Genomic DNA, 19,944 nt, shown 5'->3' with positions numbered 1-19,944 from the left:
GAGCTGGTGTAACTGAGTAGGGTTTGCAGGCCTTCTTGCTCACACACACATTTTCAGTTCTGCCCACAAATTTTCTATAGGATTGAGGTCAGAGCTTTGTGATTGCCACTCCAATACCCTGACGTTGTTGTCCTTAAGCCATTTTGCCACAACTTTGTAAGTATGCTTGGGGTCATTGTCCATTTGGAAGACCCATTTGCGACCAAGCTTTAACTTCCTGACTGATGTCTTGAGTTGTTGCTTCAATATATCCACATAATTATTTCCCCTCTTGATGCCATCTATTTTGTGAAGTGGACCAGGCCCTCCTGCAGCAAAGCACCCCCACCACATGATGCTGCACGGTTGGGACAGTGTTCTTTGGCTTGCAAGCATCCCCCTTTTTCCTCCAAACATAATGATGGTCATTATGGCCAAACGGTTCTATTTTTGTTTAATAAGACCAGAGGACATTTCTCAAAAAGTACGGTCTTTGTCCCCATGTGCAGTTGCTAACCATAGTCTGGCTTTTTTATGGCGGTTTTGGAGCAGTGGCTTCTTCGTTGCTTGGCGGCCTTCCAGGTTTTGTTGATATAGGACTCGTTTTACTGTGGATATAGATACTTTTGTACCGGTTTCCTCCAGCATCGTCACAAGGTCCTTTGCTGTTGTTCTGCGATTGATTTGCACTTTTCGCACCAAAGTACGTTCTTCTCTAGGAGACAGAATTCGTCTCCTTCCTGAGTGGTATGACTGCTGCGTGGTCCCATGGTGTTTATACTTGCGTGCTATTGTTTGTACAGATGAACTTGGTACCTTCAGGCATTTGGAAATTGATCCCAAGGATGAACCAGACTTGTGGAGGTCTATCATTTTTTTTCTGAGGTCTTAGCTGATTTCTTTTGATTTTCCCATGATGTCACGCAAAGAGGCACTGAGTTCGAAGGTAGGCCTTGAAACACATCCACAGGTACACCTCCAATTGACTCAAATGATGTCTATTAGCCTATGAGAAGCTTATAAAGCCATGACATAATTTTCTGGAATTTTCCAACCTGTTTAAACCTGGCACAGTCAACTTAGTGTATGTAAACTTCTGACCCACTGGAATTATGATACATTGAATTATAAGTGAAGTAATCTGTCTGTAAACAATTGTTGAAAAAAATGCTTGTGTCATATGCACAAAGTAGATGTCCTATCTGAATTGCCAAAACTGAAGTTGGTTAACAAGACATTTGTGAAATGGTTGAACAACGAGTTTTAATGTCTCCAACTTAAGTGTATGTAAACTTCCGACATCTAGGGGGTTCTAAGATCACAAATCAAATAGCTAAATTATCCATATTATGATCATCTTAAAATAATTCCATATTCATATAGAACAGACAGGAATGCAACACAATTATCAAGTCTCCTAAATGGGATATGATCCTATTATTGGTTGTGCAGCACGATAATAGGTACAACAGTGAGGCCATCTGTGACAGGCAAGTCCATCTCTACAGCTCGAATAGAGTACTCAATATTTGAAGCCCTGTAATGACTCTGTGAGGCGTTATGGCAGAGATGGGTTGCACATGCCAAACTGCAAAAGGGTGCAACATTTTAATGAAACCTCTGTCACTCCACTTTTCCAGTGACCAATTAGCATGAGGTGAAAACACACTTGAGTGATGGGAATGTGAGGAGTATTTAATATACTTGTCTAATTTGCAAAGGGGGAACCAATGTCGGTTCAATTACTTGAACTCCTTTGACCGATGTTGTTTCGATTACTTGAACTCCATTTAGTTCATTTTTTTTGGGACCCCAATGCGTGTTTCATATCATTTAGGTAAGAAATCAACACAAGATCTATGTGGGATGCTGGGCTGAAGAGAGTTGTAGTTTTCATTAACTATATTCATATTCAACCTAGTTCAGCGCAGAAACGTCAGTTAAGACGTTTCTTATTTACAATGACGGCCTACTAAAAGCCAAAAGGCCTCCTGCGGGGATGGAGGCTGGGATTAAAAATAGACCATATGAGAGAGGAATGTACACGACACAATGATGAGAGAAAGGGATAAAGACAGTTTTTGAAAGTATGCCGTATATATAAGGATGTAACGTGTGCGCTGGAGTCAGGAAGCAAGGTCAGGGAGTGAATCATTTAATAAATACATATAAACATAAAATAAAACAAGAATCACAATCAACGCACAGACAGAAACAATGACGCCGGGGGAAGGAACCAAAGGGAGTGACATATATAGGGCAGGTAATCAAGGAGGTGATGGAGTCCAGGTGAGTGTCATAATGCGCTGATGCGCATAACGATGGTGACAGGTGTGCACCATAACGAGCAGCCTGGTGACCTAGAAGCCGGAGAGCACGTGACAACTGAACAAAAGTATAAACGCAAACTGTAACAATTTCAAAGATTTTACTGAGTTACAGTTCATATGAGAAAATCAGTCAATTATAATAAATGCATTAGGCCCTAACCTATGGATTTCACATGACTGGGAATACAGATACGCATCTGCTGGTCACAGATACCTTTAAAAAATTGGGCCTCACATTGGGCCTCAGGATCTCATCACGGTATTTTTGTGCATTCAAATTGCCATCGATAAAATGCAATTGTGTTCATTGTCCATAGCTTATGCCTGCCCATACCATAACCCCACCCCCACTATGGGGCACTCTGTTCACAATGTTGACATCAGAAAACCGCTCTGCCACTCGACGCCGTACCCAGGGTTTGCGGTTGTGAGGTCAGTTGGATGTACTGCCAAACTCTCTAAAACAACGTTGGAGGTGGATTATGCTAACAATCAAATCTCTGGCAACCGCTCTGGTGAACATTCCTGGAGTCAGCATGCCAATTGCACACTCCCTTAAAACTAGAGACATTGTGACATTGTGCTGTGTGACAAAACTGCTAATTTTAGTGGCCTTTTATTGTCCCCCGCACAAGGTGCACCTGTGTAATGATCATGCTGCTTAATCAGCTTCTTTTTGCCACACCTGTCAGGTGTATTTATTTATCTTGGCAAAGGAGAAATGCTCACTAACAGGGATGTAAATAAATTTGTGCACAACATTTGAGAGAAATAAACTTTTTGTGTGTATGGAACATTTCTGGGATCTTTTATTTCAGCTCATGAAACATGGGACCAACACTTTACATGTTGCGTTTATATTTTTGTTCAGTTTATTTTGAAGAACTAGTAAAATGATTTTGTCAGACAGCTCTGCAGCTGGATGTAGTTGGCTGTACTTAGCCAGGCTAGCTAAATAGGATGACTACAGACACTACAGTGTGGAGAGTACAGAGATAACACTGTCTGACTGTCTACTACAGCCTGAGCAGATTTGAAATGCTGACTTTAAGGAATGAAAAATAATAGTCATCAAATAAAAATCAATGTAATATACACAACTGAAATATGCTATTATTTCACAAGAATTTCCTTTTTTTTTTTTTTTACGTCTACCCAATGTGGACCTGACAGAGACAATGGAACATTTTGAATGTTTTGGCAATTGAATGTTCACTATTTTGGGCTTTTGGAATATCCAGATGATTTAAAAAATAAAAAATACATCTAAAATCGGGATTATTTAAAAAATAATCTCATCAAAACCAAACCAACTTCAAAAAGCCCTAATCGCTCAGTAGTAATGACTGCTAACGTTCATAGCATAGTAAATGAGAGAGAGTAATATTGAAAGTCCCCCTTATCACAGTGTCACTAACGTTGCTTTCAGGGAGTCACTTGTCTTGATATGGGAGAGAGCCTTAGGACTCGTGTCATCAGGCTCTCAGCTGTTCGCCATCTCTGCCTCATTGCAGGCAATTCCCTTCCCCTCTCACTCTCCCTTTCTCCCGACTCCTGCCAAACCTGTCAGCTGGGAGGGATGTCACACGATTTCAACGAGTGTGAGAGCAGGACATAATATCTGTCAACTTCATCTTCTTCCTCACTTGCCTTCATTCCCGCAATGCATCCTCTCAACAGCTCTTTCAGAGCCTCCTCCAATCCGTCCATCACACTTTTCTCTGGGGTTGTTTTTTCACACCAGAGGAAATGTCTAAATCCTCCTTGTGTTCTTGTTTGTCCTGCTTGCTGTCCATCATGCTGTAGTGTAGTGGACCAAATGTTCATGTGTTTGTTTTAGAAATGCCAAAATCAAAATGTCATTTTCATATGCATTGTCTTAGCCAGGTCTGATAACTAGATCTGATTGTTAATGACAGTTTCATAACTAAAATCTTTAAACTGGCAGTCTTTGGTAAAATGAGGATAAGCATTACCCATAAATCCTCAATACATGTTCAGTGTTTTAGTGTATTGCATACTCTAATACACATTCACTGTGTTGTAGCCCAATTGAAATATATCGACAAAGGGTTTGTTGCTGAAAAAAAAATATGTATAAATGCAATTAAACTAAAAAAAATTAAGACAAAGTCAAATGAGAATAGGCTAGCCCCACACCAATTTGTACTGTTAGTTTCAAACGTCCCTCTTTTCCTCTCTGGCTCTCTCAACAGGCATTGTACTTGTTGACTTGAATCAGCAGTTTGACACTTGTAGCAGACACTGGACATCTTCCTAAAAGTTGAATGAGTGTTATTGTAGTCTGATTACTCTCCCTGTAGAGGAGTTTCTAGAAAAAAATTGAGTAATCCCTAAAAAATTATCAAAGTGGAAAATAATAGCTTTCTGCTCATCTTCTCTGAGCAGTTTATTTTCCTGCATCTTCTTATTCTCTAAAATCAACTGGTTTAGAAGGTGTCTCTTTGGAACAGCCACTTTTCTTGAACTGAACTTGTATTTACCCCTTGGAATCCATGTGTGTAGTCAAGGACAGAAAGGGACTGGACACGATTTAAACAATTTGGTGAGTGAGTGTTTAAAAACAAAATTATGGATGGCAGGCAGCTATGATGTTTAGTTTGCATAGGGAACTTTGCATGGGGAAATTACAGCTGGTATTGTCACATAATCTTTACTGAGGAATTGGTAACCAATGTTACCTGTCAGTCATTTTTTCAAATAACAGAAACCCAATTGGCTAGTACATTGCAACAAATGGTACTCCTTCTTTGAGTGAATCCCAAAGAAATGTAAACGTATTAAATTGGTCATAAGTATGTAATTACAATTTTACCATGAAAGTGTAACAAGTATTGCAATTATTTCTGGTTAAACTGTACACCATTATCTTTACTCTAAGTGGGTAAAAGAAATATTGATTGGGTTAAATTATGTTTTAATCTTAATAAACAGCATGGACACAGACACTTCTGTTCTGTTGCATGGTATGTTGGTTTTGCAAACACATCAGTGTTATGAATTGCAAATTTCACTGTAGGGGAGGGTGTAGCGAGAATAAACATTGTTCTACAGTATGTGCTGCTGGATCAGTCTAGGAGACACTTTTCAGTCTATCAATGTGTCAAGGCACACAACAACTGCTGGCATAATTGACTGGAAAGATTTCATTTCATATCATGCTGCAGACGAGCAGCTGGAACCGCTTGTGAAGTCTTACGTGTCTTGGACAAGTTCATTTCACATTATATTACAGGGACTCCTCGACGCACCCTCAACATACAGCCGATATTCTGATGCAAGGTTCCCATTTATTTCTGAGCTCTATTATCTGCATAGCAATTGACAGTGTTTTGCCCAATACCACAAATCACACAGAGTTGTCAATTTAGCACTATAAATGGATACAATGTGGAGGGTGTGTGCACATCGCTTCAGGTATCTCTGCTGGTTCCCAGAGAAATGTGTGTGGGTGCGAGTGTGTGTGTGTGTGTGTGTGTGTGTGTGTGCGTGCGTGCGTGCGTGCGTGCGTGCGTGCGTGTGTGTGCGTGCGTGTGTGTGTGAGTGAATATGGACATTACATTGTGGCCCAGCATGGACATGCAGGAACAAAGAGAAGGTAGCGGGCAGATGTTATCAGAACCTCCAGGGAGAAACCATGGAAAAGAGAATTCCTTATATCTACTGTCAGTCCTACCTTTGGTGTTTGTGATAGATTGGGTGGACAGGAGAAGAATACTAGAACAGTTTGTATGGTGATTACGATCAATCTCTCTCCGTCTCTCTCCCTCCCTCTCCATCTTCTGAGAAAAGGTACATGTACATTGGTACAAAGCCTCAGTGTGTGTATGTATTTTGAGCGACTGTTGATAAGATTCATTTAATCTAATTTTGTTGTGCCCAAAAATTCTGGGGCAATTGTGTCAATGTATTAGGTACAGCATTTCAACACAAACAAACAAATGTTTAAGGGCTCTATTCAATCTGTATAGCTGAAGCGTTACAGCTTGAACAATATTAATTTAAAGAGAAACTGACAGAGTTTTAGTAGCATTAAATATGATCAAGATATGACCAACTACACCCTCAGGAAGAATAAGATACATATATTTTTTAATTTTCCCCTTGACTTATTCCAAATGTTGTTGTTTTACAGCTTTACTTCAAAATGGATTCAATTTTTTTTTTCTTTCCCATATACACACAATACCAATAATGACAAAGTGAAAACATGTTTTTAAGAAATGTTTGCTAATTTATTGATAATGAAATACAGACATATCTTAAATTCCTAAGTATTCACACCCCTGATTCAATAAATGTTAAAATCACCTTTGGCAGCAATTACAGCTGTGTGTCTTTCTGGGTATGTCTCTAAGAGCTTTGCAGACCTGGATTGTACAATATTTGCGCATTATTATTTTAAAAACTCTTCAAATTCTGTCAAGTTGGTTGCTGATAATTAATAGATAACCATGTTCAAGTCTTATTTGGCCTTGTGCTTTAAGTTATTGTCCTTCTGAAAGGTTTGTGAATTTCTGAATTCGTCTCACCGTGTCTGTTGGAAAGCAGACTGAACCAGGTGGTCTAATGTGATTTTTTAGTACATGTATTTTTATCCTGTAAAATGACCTAGTCCTTGCCAATGACAACCATGCCCATTTTTGCCACATTTCAGGCTTCAAACATAAAGATATAAAACTGTATTTTTTTGTGAAGAATCAACAACAAGTGGGACACAATCATGAAGTGGAACGACATTTATTGGATATTTCAAACTTTTTTAACAAATCAAAAACTGAAAAATTGGGCGTGCAAAATTATTCAGCCCCCTTAAGTTAATACTTGGTAGCGCCACCTTTTGCTGCGATTACAGCTGTAAGTCGCTTGGGGTATGTCTCTATCAGTTTTGCACATCGAGAGACTGACATTTTTTCCCATTCCTCCTTGCAAAACAGCTCGAGCTCAGTGAGATTGGATGGAGAGCATTTGTGAACAGCAGTTTTCAGTTCTTTCCACAGATTCTCGATTGGATTCAGGTCTGGACTTTGACTTGGCCATTCTAACACCTGGATATGTTTATTTTTGAACCATTCCATTGTAGATGTTGCTTTATATTTCGGATCATTGTCTTGTTGGAAGACAAATCTCCGTCCCAGTCTCAGGTCTTTTGCAGACTCCATCAGGTTTTCTTCCAGAATGGTCCTGTATTTGGCTCCATCCATCTTCCCATCAATTTTAACCATCTTCCCTGTCCCTGCTAAAGAAAAGCAGGCCCAAACCATGATGCTGCCACCACCATGTTTGACAATGGGGATGGTGTGTTCAGGGTGATGAGCTGTGTTGCTTTTACGCCAAACATAACGTTTTGCATTGTTGCCAAAAAGTTCAATTTTGGTTTCATCTTCTTCCACATGTTTGGTGTGTCTCCCAGGTGGCTTGTGGCAAACTTTAAACGACACTTTTTATGGATATCTTTAAGAAATGGCTTTCTTCTTGCCACTCTTCCATAAAGGCCAGATTTGTGCAATATACAACTGATTGTTGTCCTATGGACAGAGTCTCCCACCTCAGCTGTAGATCTCTGCAGTTCATCCAGAGTGATCATGGGCCTCTTGGCTGCATCTCTGATCAGTCTTCTCCTTGTATGAGCTGAAAGTTTAGAGGGACGGCCAGGTCTTGGTAGATTTGCATTGGTCTGATACTCCTTCCATTTCAATATTATCGCTTGCACAGTGCTCCTTGGGATGTTTAAAGCTTGGGAAATCTTTTTGTATCCAAATCCGGCTTTAAACTTCTTCACAACAGTATCTCGGACCTGCCTGGTGTGTTCCTTGTTCTTCATGATGCTCTCTGCGCTTTAAACGGACCTCTGAGACTATCACAGTGCAGGTTCATTTATACGGAGACTTGATTACACATAGGTGGATTGTATTTATCATCATTAGTCATTTAGGTCAACATTGGATCATTCAGAGATCCTCACTGAACTTCTGGAGAGAGTTTGCTGCACTGAAAGTAAAGGAGCTGAATAATTTTGCACGCCCAATTTTTCAGTTTTTGATTTGTTAAAAAAGTTTGAAATATCCAATAAATGTCGTTCCACTTCATGATTGTGTCCCACTTGTTGTTGATTCTTCACAAAAAAATACAATTTTATATCTTTATGTTTGAAGCCTGAAATGTGGCAAAAGGTCGCAAAGTTCAAGGGGGCCGAATACTTTCGCAAGGCACTGTACTTGAGTAGTTTCCTTCCTCTCCGGCAACTGAGTTAGGAAGAAAGCCTGTATCTTTGTAGTGACTGGGTGTATCGATACAGCATCCAGATTGTAATTAATAACTTCACCATGCTCAAAGGGATAAAAAAAAATTACACGTCTACAATTGGTGCCCTTCTTTGCGAGGCATTGGAAAACCTCCGTGTTCTTTGTGATTGAATCTATGTTTGAAATTCACTGCTCGACTGAGGGAACATACCGATAATTACTTGTGTGTGTTGGGTACAGAGATGAGGTAGACATTCAAAAATCATGTTAACCCCCTTAAGTCGATGTCAGAGGCCCCGCTGAAATCTAATCAGCATAATAAAAAAATCCCCATCAAAATACGTCAGTTTAAACTAGAGATATATTTTTTTTTTGCATTGGCTGCTTCTCAATCAATTCACAACATTGACAGAGCTAGAGAGCAGACCATGAGACATCCTGGAAATTGGTCTTCTCACAAAATTGTCTGTAGCATCCGGACGGTTTGGCCTACAAGCTATTATGACCCATCTATGGAAAGATGAGACTCTCATGAACACAAAGCTTTACGACCCCCACAAGTGTCTTGGGACTCGTCTGAAGTCGGTACAGCTGATCTGCCAACTTCTGTTGGTAGTGTCGGAACAGTTTGGGCACACTATTATGACCCACCTGTGTAAAAGTGAGACTCTCACGAACACATTTTGCTCTAGGATACCCACAAGCTTCACAAGCATCGTCTGAAGGTCCCCTGCTGCCAGTTGAAAAAAATGAATGAAAGTACAGGCGTCTGTTTAGGGCCCAAACATAAGGGTTTAAATAGACAGTATGTACATTTTTTTTACTAATGTTTCCTGATCTTTCTTATATGTCTAAGATATAAGACAGCCAATTCAAAACAATCTTCCTTTAGATGTTTTGCATTTGTATGGGCTAATAGCAGTAAGGCCCGGAAAAATGTCATCAAATATTATTTTATATATTTTTGGGATACTTCAAGGGGTTTTAAAATTAAAAATCAAATAGCTAAATGATCCTTGGTATGACCTTCTTAAAGCAATTCTATATAGCTTAGTAAAACCACCCCCTCAAGGCTTAGACTCTTATGGGTTAAACACTATTATTGCACACAGAATAAGTCCATGCAACTTATTACGTGATTTGTTAAGCACATTTTTACTCCTGAACTTATTTAGGCTTTCCATAACAAAGGGGTAGAATACTTATTCACAGAAGACATTTCAGCTTTTCCTTTGTAAACACAAAAAAAAACATGATTCACTTTGACATTATGGGCTATTGTTTGTATTTCTGCCCTTTTTCAGGGGCGTAAATCTGAATATAATCCATTTTAAATTCAGGGTGTCACAAAATAAAATTTTGAAAAAGTCACGGGGTGTGAATACTTTCTGAAGGGGTGTGAATACTTTCTTGAATAGAATATTTGGGAACGATGTAGAGTCGGGTATTTGTGAAAATTCTGTATCAGTTATGATTTACAACCTGCTATAGTAAGATTTATGAACAAGTAATGTATAGGTGAATTGTAATCACTCATGCATTAGCTGCATTAATCTATTCTGTCAACAATGCCTTACTCTATGTCATGGATTTTTTTTGTAAAATAGGACGTATTTTTATACCTCTTAAAAGCTTTGAATTTTATGTTTTGGACTGATATTATGATTTTCTGTTTCATATCTGCAAAGTAGTTAAAATGCTGTCAGTTCCAACTGAAAAGGTAATTTACGATTGAGCCAACATATGCAGCATTAACCGTGACTGCAGTCTGCGCTGACACGGGAATATTGCCTTTAAATTTCAAATCTCACTGTAATACTGAACTTCCGTGATACGGATTGAATGGAGTCCTAATGTGTGTCTGATTTGATGTTGTGATTTGTGTGCGGCAGTGCGTGAGCCCTTTCCTTAAACCAGGGCCTGTCAAGGGAGCCTGGACTCCCAGCCACTTCTCACATGAGCAGCCGAGCAAAATTAGCTGATGATTGATCCCACTCTAACGGGAGTGGTTAGAGTTTTTTCTAAATTGATATTATATTTAAATAGAGAAACAGGCATTGACTTTGTAATCCCTGTGCAACACTTGCCGACAAGAAAGAAAAGTCAAGTGCTGTATTTGTCTGGATGCCATGCTTATCTTCCACAGTCCCAACAGGCTGTGCTTGTGAATGTCTGTATCTTCAAGCTACGGTAGCTGACTCTGATATTATAGTGCATCTCTGAGGTGAGCATGTGGGGAGAGTTTTTCCCATTAATTTGATCAAAGACACACATTTCCACGTGTCTTTCAATGGCATAGTACTGGCTCCCAGATGTAGCATAATCATGCAGTGTATGGTCGCAGCATAGGGGGACCGCAGAACAAGATTTTGCTGAGGGCCAACAAAAACCTTGGTCCGGCCCTGAGCATACCACCCCACCCTACAAAAGTATCACGTCCTGTCTCATTTCATGAGATTCTACAGTCTCCTGTGTCCTTATAAGAGTGAATTATCTCTGATAATCATTCTAATCGGGGTTCAGCTCATGTTACTAGGCCTCCTGCTGCGCCTTAATGCTTAATTACTCCTCAGCTTGTCTTCTCAGGATGGGTGCCCCCAGCCTTGCTCAACCAAGCCTCTCTCTGTCTAATCGTGCACTGCCCTATCATGTACATCAAGATCAATCACTAATGACGATCACGTTTTTAATCAAAAAGCACTGTTAGCTCCTCACACACCATAATGTCAGTGAGATCAGATTTTCACCCTGAAGATAATCCAAATTGCTGACCATGCACTGTAATATTGGGTAAGGGTAACATTTGGCAAGAACAAATTCAACCGATTCCTTATTTACCCTTAATATATACAGGTAAATTCTCCTGATATTCAATTGTAATTTGCAAGAGAGACCTGCTTATGAGTTACAACTATTAATTTATTAACTGATTTATGAACGGATAATTTCTCTAATTTACAGACTCTTTAGACACAGCTATAAAGGGTACTTATAATGGGCTCTACTTAAATCTTGTTTTTATGCAGCTTACTAAAGAATGAAATAAATTGTGCCTTTTTATGTTTGCAGGTTTTATGCTGGCAGTTTTTTCTTTACATTGAATATTGTGTACCGGTGATTTTTTTCTAGGTTGGTCATTACTGACAAAAACAATGCTTATCACAGAGTGAAACTTCATGATATTTTTCCAATATTTACAATTTTAACTCTTTGTTCTGTTCACAGATTTCCATATCTCAGATTAATTTCTATAATAAACAATTGACTCTAAAACCTTCTGCTAGGTTGGTCATTACCGAGGTAGGTAGAGTGATTTCATGGCAGAAGAAAAAAAAATGCCCCACTTATAGCCACTGAATTTACATATTGAACTGCTGATGGTTCACAATAACAAATGTGCCATAGTCGTCAGAGCAATACTGCAGGTTGTCTTCCACTGACACTTGGTAGTTGTGCGTGTACAGTTATGCATATGGCACTAATGCCGGTTTCTCCTAACTGTCAGGGAGCTGTATATAGTGTTTCCTTTGCAGACAGCTTGATGCTAGGTCTTTCGCCAGCATGTTTGATTCTGCTGACATTGTACCCTTGACAACAAAAAAGCAATGTATCAGCTGAATATCCTCTAGGACCATTCTTCTAGAGTTATGGAAAGAAGTTACTTGTGTACTTTTCAAAAATAAAAGCCTCTGTGTATACCAAGATTGTAAGATTATAATTACATTCAATAAGAAAATGTATTATGATCACTTGGGGCTGAACCCTAACTTGAGATGTTGTGTTTGGTTACAAATGTGAGTTAAGCGTGCAGATCCCAAGTTAGGGTTCAGGCCTGAGCATATACCGAGACCGATATTTGCCTCAACTGAGAACGTGGCCTACTGTAAGGTGAGTCAGAAGTATTGGGACATAAGGTGAGTCAAGTAAATGCCTGTTTTTGTCCAGCAGACTTTCTAAAGAGACTAAATCAGATTCTGCTTTTCCTGTAACTTCGGAGATCATAGCAGACATAAGCACAACAAAGTATTTATGAAGATATATATTTAAAGCTGTTTAGTCCATAAGGATTAGAGCAGGGCATATTAATGGGGAATGCAACCATTACAACAACAAGCTTATGAAAAATGTGTCACGTTTTGTTTCTCTGTTAACTATGTCAGAAGGTCCTTTGTGACATCAACAGCCCCAACTTAAATCACTTCAAATAGTTTGTAGTCTCATCCTGAACACAGACACAATAATGTATCACTCATAAACCATAAAAATTCAAAATATTTGCAGAAAAGTATTAACACTCAGATTTTTTTTTTCAACTGCAGGAGAAAATTAATTGTACTGCTGGCCATTTAATGCTGATGTGTGTTAGTGACATCCTAATGAATAAAATATATTCTATATACATTTGGGGTGACAGGTAGCCTAGTGGTTAGAGCAGAGCTGAGAAGATAAAAATGGGTAATTCTGCCAATGAACAAGGCAGCTTAACCCACTGTTCCTAGGTAGTCATTGTAAATAAGAATTTGTTCTTAACTTACTTGACTAGTTAAATAAAATAATCGATAATCAATAATGCTAAACAAGTTTAAGTTGTTTTTACATACAATATACATGATTTAGCTAATGAATTGTAATTTTTCCATATTCAGTGTTTGTAGTGCTTTTTAAGATATTATCAGAATATTACTCAAAGCATTTTGAACAGCCCCTATATTCTTGTCATATTTTTTTTTTTAAATGCATTTGGGTTTATTAGGTCACCTTCATACAATCTGTTTAGCTGGATTGCCCAAATTGACTAAATACTATAACAGATGCATCATAATTCAATTATTTGTTTGGGATCCAAACAAAGTCACAAATCCATGCACCCTCCCCATCGCCTCTCCTCCCAATTCCAAAGAAAGACTGTGAAAGGAGGCAAGAATACATGACCACGAGTCCATGACTGAGGTTGTATTCTTTTGGTTTCAATAACGTTAACAAAAATTGGTTTGCCAGTTTTTCCTGGATTCTGCTGTATGACCATGCAGTATTCTAAGCGGTTTTACTGTTAGATACAGTAAGTTCATACTCTACTTCAAATAAAATGTTATTTATTTATTTTGTCTCTCCCTCAAGAGTAGGTCTTTGAAATTGTACGGAGAAATTCAAAAATGTAATGTTTCTCAAAAGCTGTCCAGTCCACCATCTGCAGGGCAGATGAATCTTTGTAGATTACTCTTTGCAACTAATCACTTGGTAGTTGAATAGAACGAGTACAGTAAGTCACACTGCCTGCACTTTTACAGAAAATAAATAACCCAGACCATGCCATTGCCTGGTGCGAGACTATTTTCTCCCAACTGATGGGATTTTGCTCAATCTCTATAATGTACGTATAAGCACCTCAAACACTTTTAATTTAAGATTAACTTTACTTTCTCTGACAGTAACTCAGAAAAGGGATCTCACGCTCAGGGTTTTCTTGCTCTCTCTCTCCTAATATGTTTTGCTCGTTCAGTACCATCAGTTACATGTCTGCCAAGCATCACACGTCGTCAGCTCACTCCCATTGACATCCCACTGTTCTGACCATTGATTGGCAGGTCAAGCATTGAGCACAAGCAGGAAATCAATAACGGTGGACCTCTAGACGGTACAGGGGGAGTCTTCAAGGAACTGGCCTACTGGACACTCTGCCAATCACCAACCAGAAAATGTAAGGCCAGCCAGCCATGAACAAAAGCTATCTAAAGGCAGAGACACTAGGTTGGATATTAAATTGATTTATATTTTGAGAAGTTTCAGCTGTCGAAAAGAGAAAAAAAGGAAAAGACAAGTTTTGAAAATGTATTTGTTTTACACTCATTTCTATTCTACAACTCGACTGGATCCGGGACCTTGGGGATTCTGTTATATAAAATATATACTCTCTTTGTCTGTCACACCCTGATCTGTTTCACCTGTCTTTGTGCTTGTCTCAACCCCCCTCCAGGTGTCACCTGCCCTGACCCTGAGCCTGCCTGCCTTTTCTGTACCTTGTTACACCACCCTGAATTAAAGACTTCTGCCTGCCCTGGCCCGAGACAGCCTGCCCTTCTGTACCTTTTGGATTACTGACCTCTGCCCTTGACCTGTCATTTTGCTTACTCCCTGTTCTATTAATAAACGTTTGTTGCTTTGACATTATCTGCATCTGGGTCTTCCCTGAAACGTGATAGTACGAACTGGCCATGACTGACCCAGCAGACTCGGACCAGCTCCGCAATGCCATCTCCTCCCAAGGAGCCACCATTTGAAGGCCAGAGGAGTTGCTTCGTGGGCTTATGGAAGGGGTCCCGACCTTGGCTGAACGCATTGACCGAGCGTTGAACACATTGCTGGAGCAATTCCGCGAGTTGTCTGTTAGGCAGCCTACCACGACAATAATAACTTACCAGCCCCTCAGTAACCTGGCTGTTGGCAGCTGAGAGTGCCAGGAACCAGGAAGTGCTGTCCAACATCATCTATCAGAGGAACTAAAGGACGAGCATGCAACCCGGGAACTACCGACAGATTTCGACTCACCCATCGCCTTGACCATTCGGACCGATAGGCGACTACTGGAGTGAAGGAAGGAGAAGAGGTTCAATTTCTCTCGCCCGGCCAAGGCTTCCACCTCACCTCCGAGACTTCCCGGAAGTCCCCGATGGCTCCGTTGCCAAGTTCCCCCGAGAGTCTCCGAAGTCTGCCAATTCACCTCTTCCCGAGTCAATGCAACTAGGCAGAACTAGACTGTCCCCAGGCAAACGGCTATTCAGGCTACACGCGAAGAGTTGCGTGTATTGCGTGACTACTGGTCATTTCGTGGCCACCTGTCCACTAAAAGACCAAGCTCACCACTAGGAGCGAGTACTCTGGTGGGCCATACGGATATCTTTTCCTCTCCCCTTCTTTCTCGCACCCCATTTCATGTCATCTTGCTGTCGGGGAACCAGTCGAAATCTCTCCAGGTACTCATCAACTATGGGGCCGATGAGAGCTTTATGGACTCTACCCTGGTGTCCGAGCTGGGCATCCCCACTCAGCCCCTCTCCATTCCCATGGACGTTAGAGTGCTAGACGGGCGCTCTATAGGCTGGGTCACCCACAACACTACCCCATCAACCTACGTGTGTCAGGGAATCACAGGAAGAAGATTTAATTTTGGCTTATTAATGTCTCCTCGAGTTCCCGTGGTATTGGGATTCTGTTGGCTCCAGCAACAAAGTCCCATTAATGACTGGTATGCTGGTACCATCATGGGCTGGAGCCCGTTCTGCCACGTTCATTTCCTGAAGTCAGCGCAGCCTACCCCGGGACGTCTTCCTGGGGACTCGGAAGTTGCCCCGGACCTCTCCGACATTCCCATGGAGTACCAGTACCTCCAGGAGATATTCAGTAAGGCCCGGGCCACTTCAAATCTGCCACATCGACCCTATGACTGTAGGATTGACCTTCTCCCAGGCATCACTTCGCCCGGGGGATGACTGTCCTTTCTGTCGGGTGCGGAGACCAAGGCTATGGAGATCCACATTGAGGACTCCATAGCTGCAGGGTTCATCCATCCTTCTGCCACCCCCGCTGGTGCAGGGTTCTTCTTTGTGGAGAAGAAGGAAAAAACCCTGCGCCCATGCATGAACTACCGGGGCCTTAACGACATCACGGTGAAGACCCGCTACCTGCTACCAATCATCTCCTTGGCCTTCGAGCCGCTCCACGGGTCCACCGTGTTCTCCAAGCTGGATCTACGGAACGCCTTCCACCTGGTGCGGATATGGGAAGGGGACGAATGGAAGACTGCCTTCAACACTGCCAGCGGTCACTGCAGGTATCTGGTCATGCCATTTTGCCTTACCAACGCCCCTGCTGTTTTCCAGGCTAAGGTGAATGATGTTCTCCGTGACATGTTAAACCGGTTCATTTTCATCTACCTCGATGACATCCTAGTTTTCTCCCACCTTGCCCAAGGACACGTGCTTCATGTCCAACATGTTCTCCAACGTCTCATGGAAAACCATTTTTTGCGAAAGCAGAGAAGTGTGAATTCCATCTCTCCACCATCCCCTTCCTGGGTTAAATCATCGCTGCAGGGAGTGTACAGATGTATCCCGGAAAGATGAGAGCAGTGGTGGATTGGCCCCAGCCAACGTCTATGGTGCAACGTTTCTTGGGATACGCCAACATCTATCAACACTTTATCCGGGGATACAGAATCCTGGCTTCCCCCTGTCTGCACTCATCTCTCCCAAGGTTCTGTTCACGTGGTCCCCAGCTGCTGACCGAGCGTTCCAGGATCTCTAAGACCGTTTCACCACAGCTCCCAGCTTGGTTCATTCTGACCCATCCCGCCAGTTAGGGGTGGAGGGCGATGCTTCGGATGTTGGAGTGGGAGTGGGGGCTGTCCTGTCCCAGCGTTCTGCCCTGGACTTCAAGTTGCATCCCGGCGCCTCCTTCTCCCATTGCCTCAATGCCACCGACATGAGCTACGATGTGGGGAATCGTGAGCTTCTCGTGGTGAAGATGTCATTGCAGGAGTGGAGGCACTGGCTGGATGGGTCGGAACACAAGAACCTGGAATATCTCCGCACTGCCAAGCATCTCAACTCCAGGCAAGCTAGGTGGGCCCTGATTTTCACCCGGTTCAACTTTTCCCTCTCATACTGAAAGGGATCCACGAATGTCAAGCCAGATGCGCTGTCATGCTGCAATAGCTCCGCGGCTACACCCCCGGAACCCGAGACCATCCTTCCCACCTCGTGCCTGGCGACGTCACTCAGCTGGGGAATAGGGAAGCAGGTTCGTGAGGTGCAGCGTTCCCAGCCGAACCCCGGCTGTGGCCCTAATAAGTGTCTGTTTGTTCCTGATGCTATCCGCTCCTCGGTTCTGGAGTGGAACCACTCGTCCAAGCTTGCCTGCCACCCGGGCTCCCGTTGGACCCTGGTCTTTGTGCGACAAAGCTTTTGGTGGCCTACCATGGTTCCTGACTTCTCCGCGTTCGTTGCCGCATGCACCATCTGTGCGCAGGACAAGATTCCTCTGCAAGCTCCGGGTGGTCTCCTTAAACCTCTGCCTGTTCCTCCCTGTCCCTGGTCTCACATATCTCTGGACTTTGTAACGATTCCATGGCACACAGTTTAAGGAAGTGATACACAAAATGAAGCTCGATTCAAAACTTTGAGTTTTTCAATTTAAATGATTATAAACAATTCTTGCAACCAATAGAATGTCATATAAATATAGAATACAACCATCCCAATTCTGTATATTTTCCTGCGAAGAGAGAATCAATAGATCATTTGTTTTGGTACTGTTAATATGTAGCTTGTTTTTGGTCACAGGTTCAGGAATGGCTAAAGAATTGCAACATTTACATGAAGCTGAAGAATCGGATTAAAAACAAACTAAAAATAACTACTGCAAAATATACTATAACGTGTCCGTAAAATGTATAATGTATGTATAATCTGGAAGTAGAAGCCTAATTGTTGTTTTCCATTAGTTTACTCCAATTAGGAGAGGGATGGCATGGTTAAGGGAAAATAATAAAGGAAATTATATAAAAAAATATACACAGGACCAGTCGAAAGTTTGGACACTCCAACTCATTCCAGGTTTTCTCTTTATTTTTCTATTTTCTACATTGCAGAATAATAGTGACATCAATAAGACATCAAAACTTTGAGATAACACATATGGAATCATGTAGTCACTTAAAAAGTGTTACTACTACAGGGACTTCAGGTTACAAAAAAAGAAAGTATGGGAACTGTAAAAATATCTGAACACTATGAAGTGGATATGAACACATACAGTACGTACTAAATTACATACTCACTTCCACATATGGACTTATACATACTTGATCTCGCTCTCTTCTCTCACTTTTCTCTTCTCTCCCCTCTCTATTGTCGAGAACTGTTCGATAATATGTTTCTTGTTTGTCCATCTTTTCTATGTCTTTGGCTACATGTTTATATATGTTTACAACAAGCAATGGGAAGATATCAGAATAGGGACATTGGGGAATAATAACATATTGTACGGGATACATGTGTACTGTAGTGAAGCTGTCTCTATAGTAATGCAAGGTCTCTTTCATGATCATGTGAAACGTTAATTGCTATGGAAATGCTGGGATGTGTTTTTTCCATGAAGTTAAAGGTAATTATGATGCAACTATGATGGCGATACGATATGGATTACATTTATAATCATGAATATTAAGGCTATACGCACTACATGTTACACACATAGACACACAACCATGCAAATAATATAACTATATATATATATACTATATAATATATATATATATATATATATATACTATATATATATATATATATACTATATAATATAACTATATATATTGTTTACAGGAAACTCACTCTAGATCCTTAGATGAATTTGCATGGACTAGGGAATGGGGGTGGTGAAATAATTTTCTGTCATGGACAAAGGAACTCAAAAGGTGTGATGATACTTCTTAAAAAACATTTTGATCTGAATGTGCAAATAGTCAGGAATGATTCGCAAGGAAGGTGGATCTTTTTGAATTTGAAAGTGGACAAAAAAGAGATTTGGCTCATTAATTTTTATGGTCCAAATCAGGATGATCCTGAGGATGATACATCTTTTAAAATATTTATACCAATTTATTGAACTTACTTACAACAAATTATCAAATCATTATGGTGGGAGACTTTAACACCATGTTAACCTCTCTGCGCACGGAACCCGGTAGCGGGATGACATTTGACAACATACAGTGATCGCTACATAAATAGTCACATTAAACATTCATGAAAATACTGTCATGCTAGTGTCTCACATAGTGTCTCACATGTTTCGAAAGCCTAGAATCTTGCTAATCCAACTGTGTCAGATTTAAAAAAGGATTTCCTGCGAAAGATTATCTGAGGATAGAGCCCCATAAAAAAACAACTATTTCAACGAGCACAGGCGTAACAAAAATTTACCTTTTTCCTCTGTTTCCAATCCCAATGCTTATTGTTACACAATGAACGGTCTATTGTTTAATAAAATCCATTTTTATAGCCTAACACAAAACATTTTGTGAACCGCTTGTGTCGTGAATTCCGTCTCATTCCATTTTCGACGACACACTCGAGGTAAATACACACACAAAACGTGACTTTTCCAGTCATGTTTGGTTTCATTGCAATCAACTGATTTGTTTGTAACACAACCAAACCTGATGGGTCATTTCGCGGGACATATTGACTGAAAGAAACCGATTTGAAGACAACAAGTAATGACATCATTGTGCACCAATGATTTGCCCGCTGTTTCGTTGTTTGACTGTATTTTAACCCAATGACCACTGATCGTCTTGAAATCTAGCTGGG

This window comes from Oncorhynchus mykiss, chromosome 4, assembly GCF_013265735.2.
Source record: "Oncorhynchus mykiss isolate Arlee chromosome 4, USDA_OmykA_1.1, whole genome shotgun sequence".
NCBI classification, from domain to species: Eukaryota; Metazoa; Chordata; class Actinopteri; order Salmoniformes; family Salmonidae; genus Oncorhynchus; species Oncorhynchus mykiss.
Note: the sequence above shows the minus strand (reverse complement) of the source record.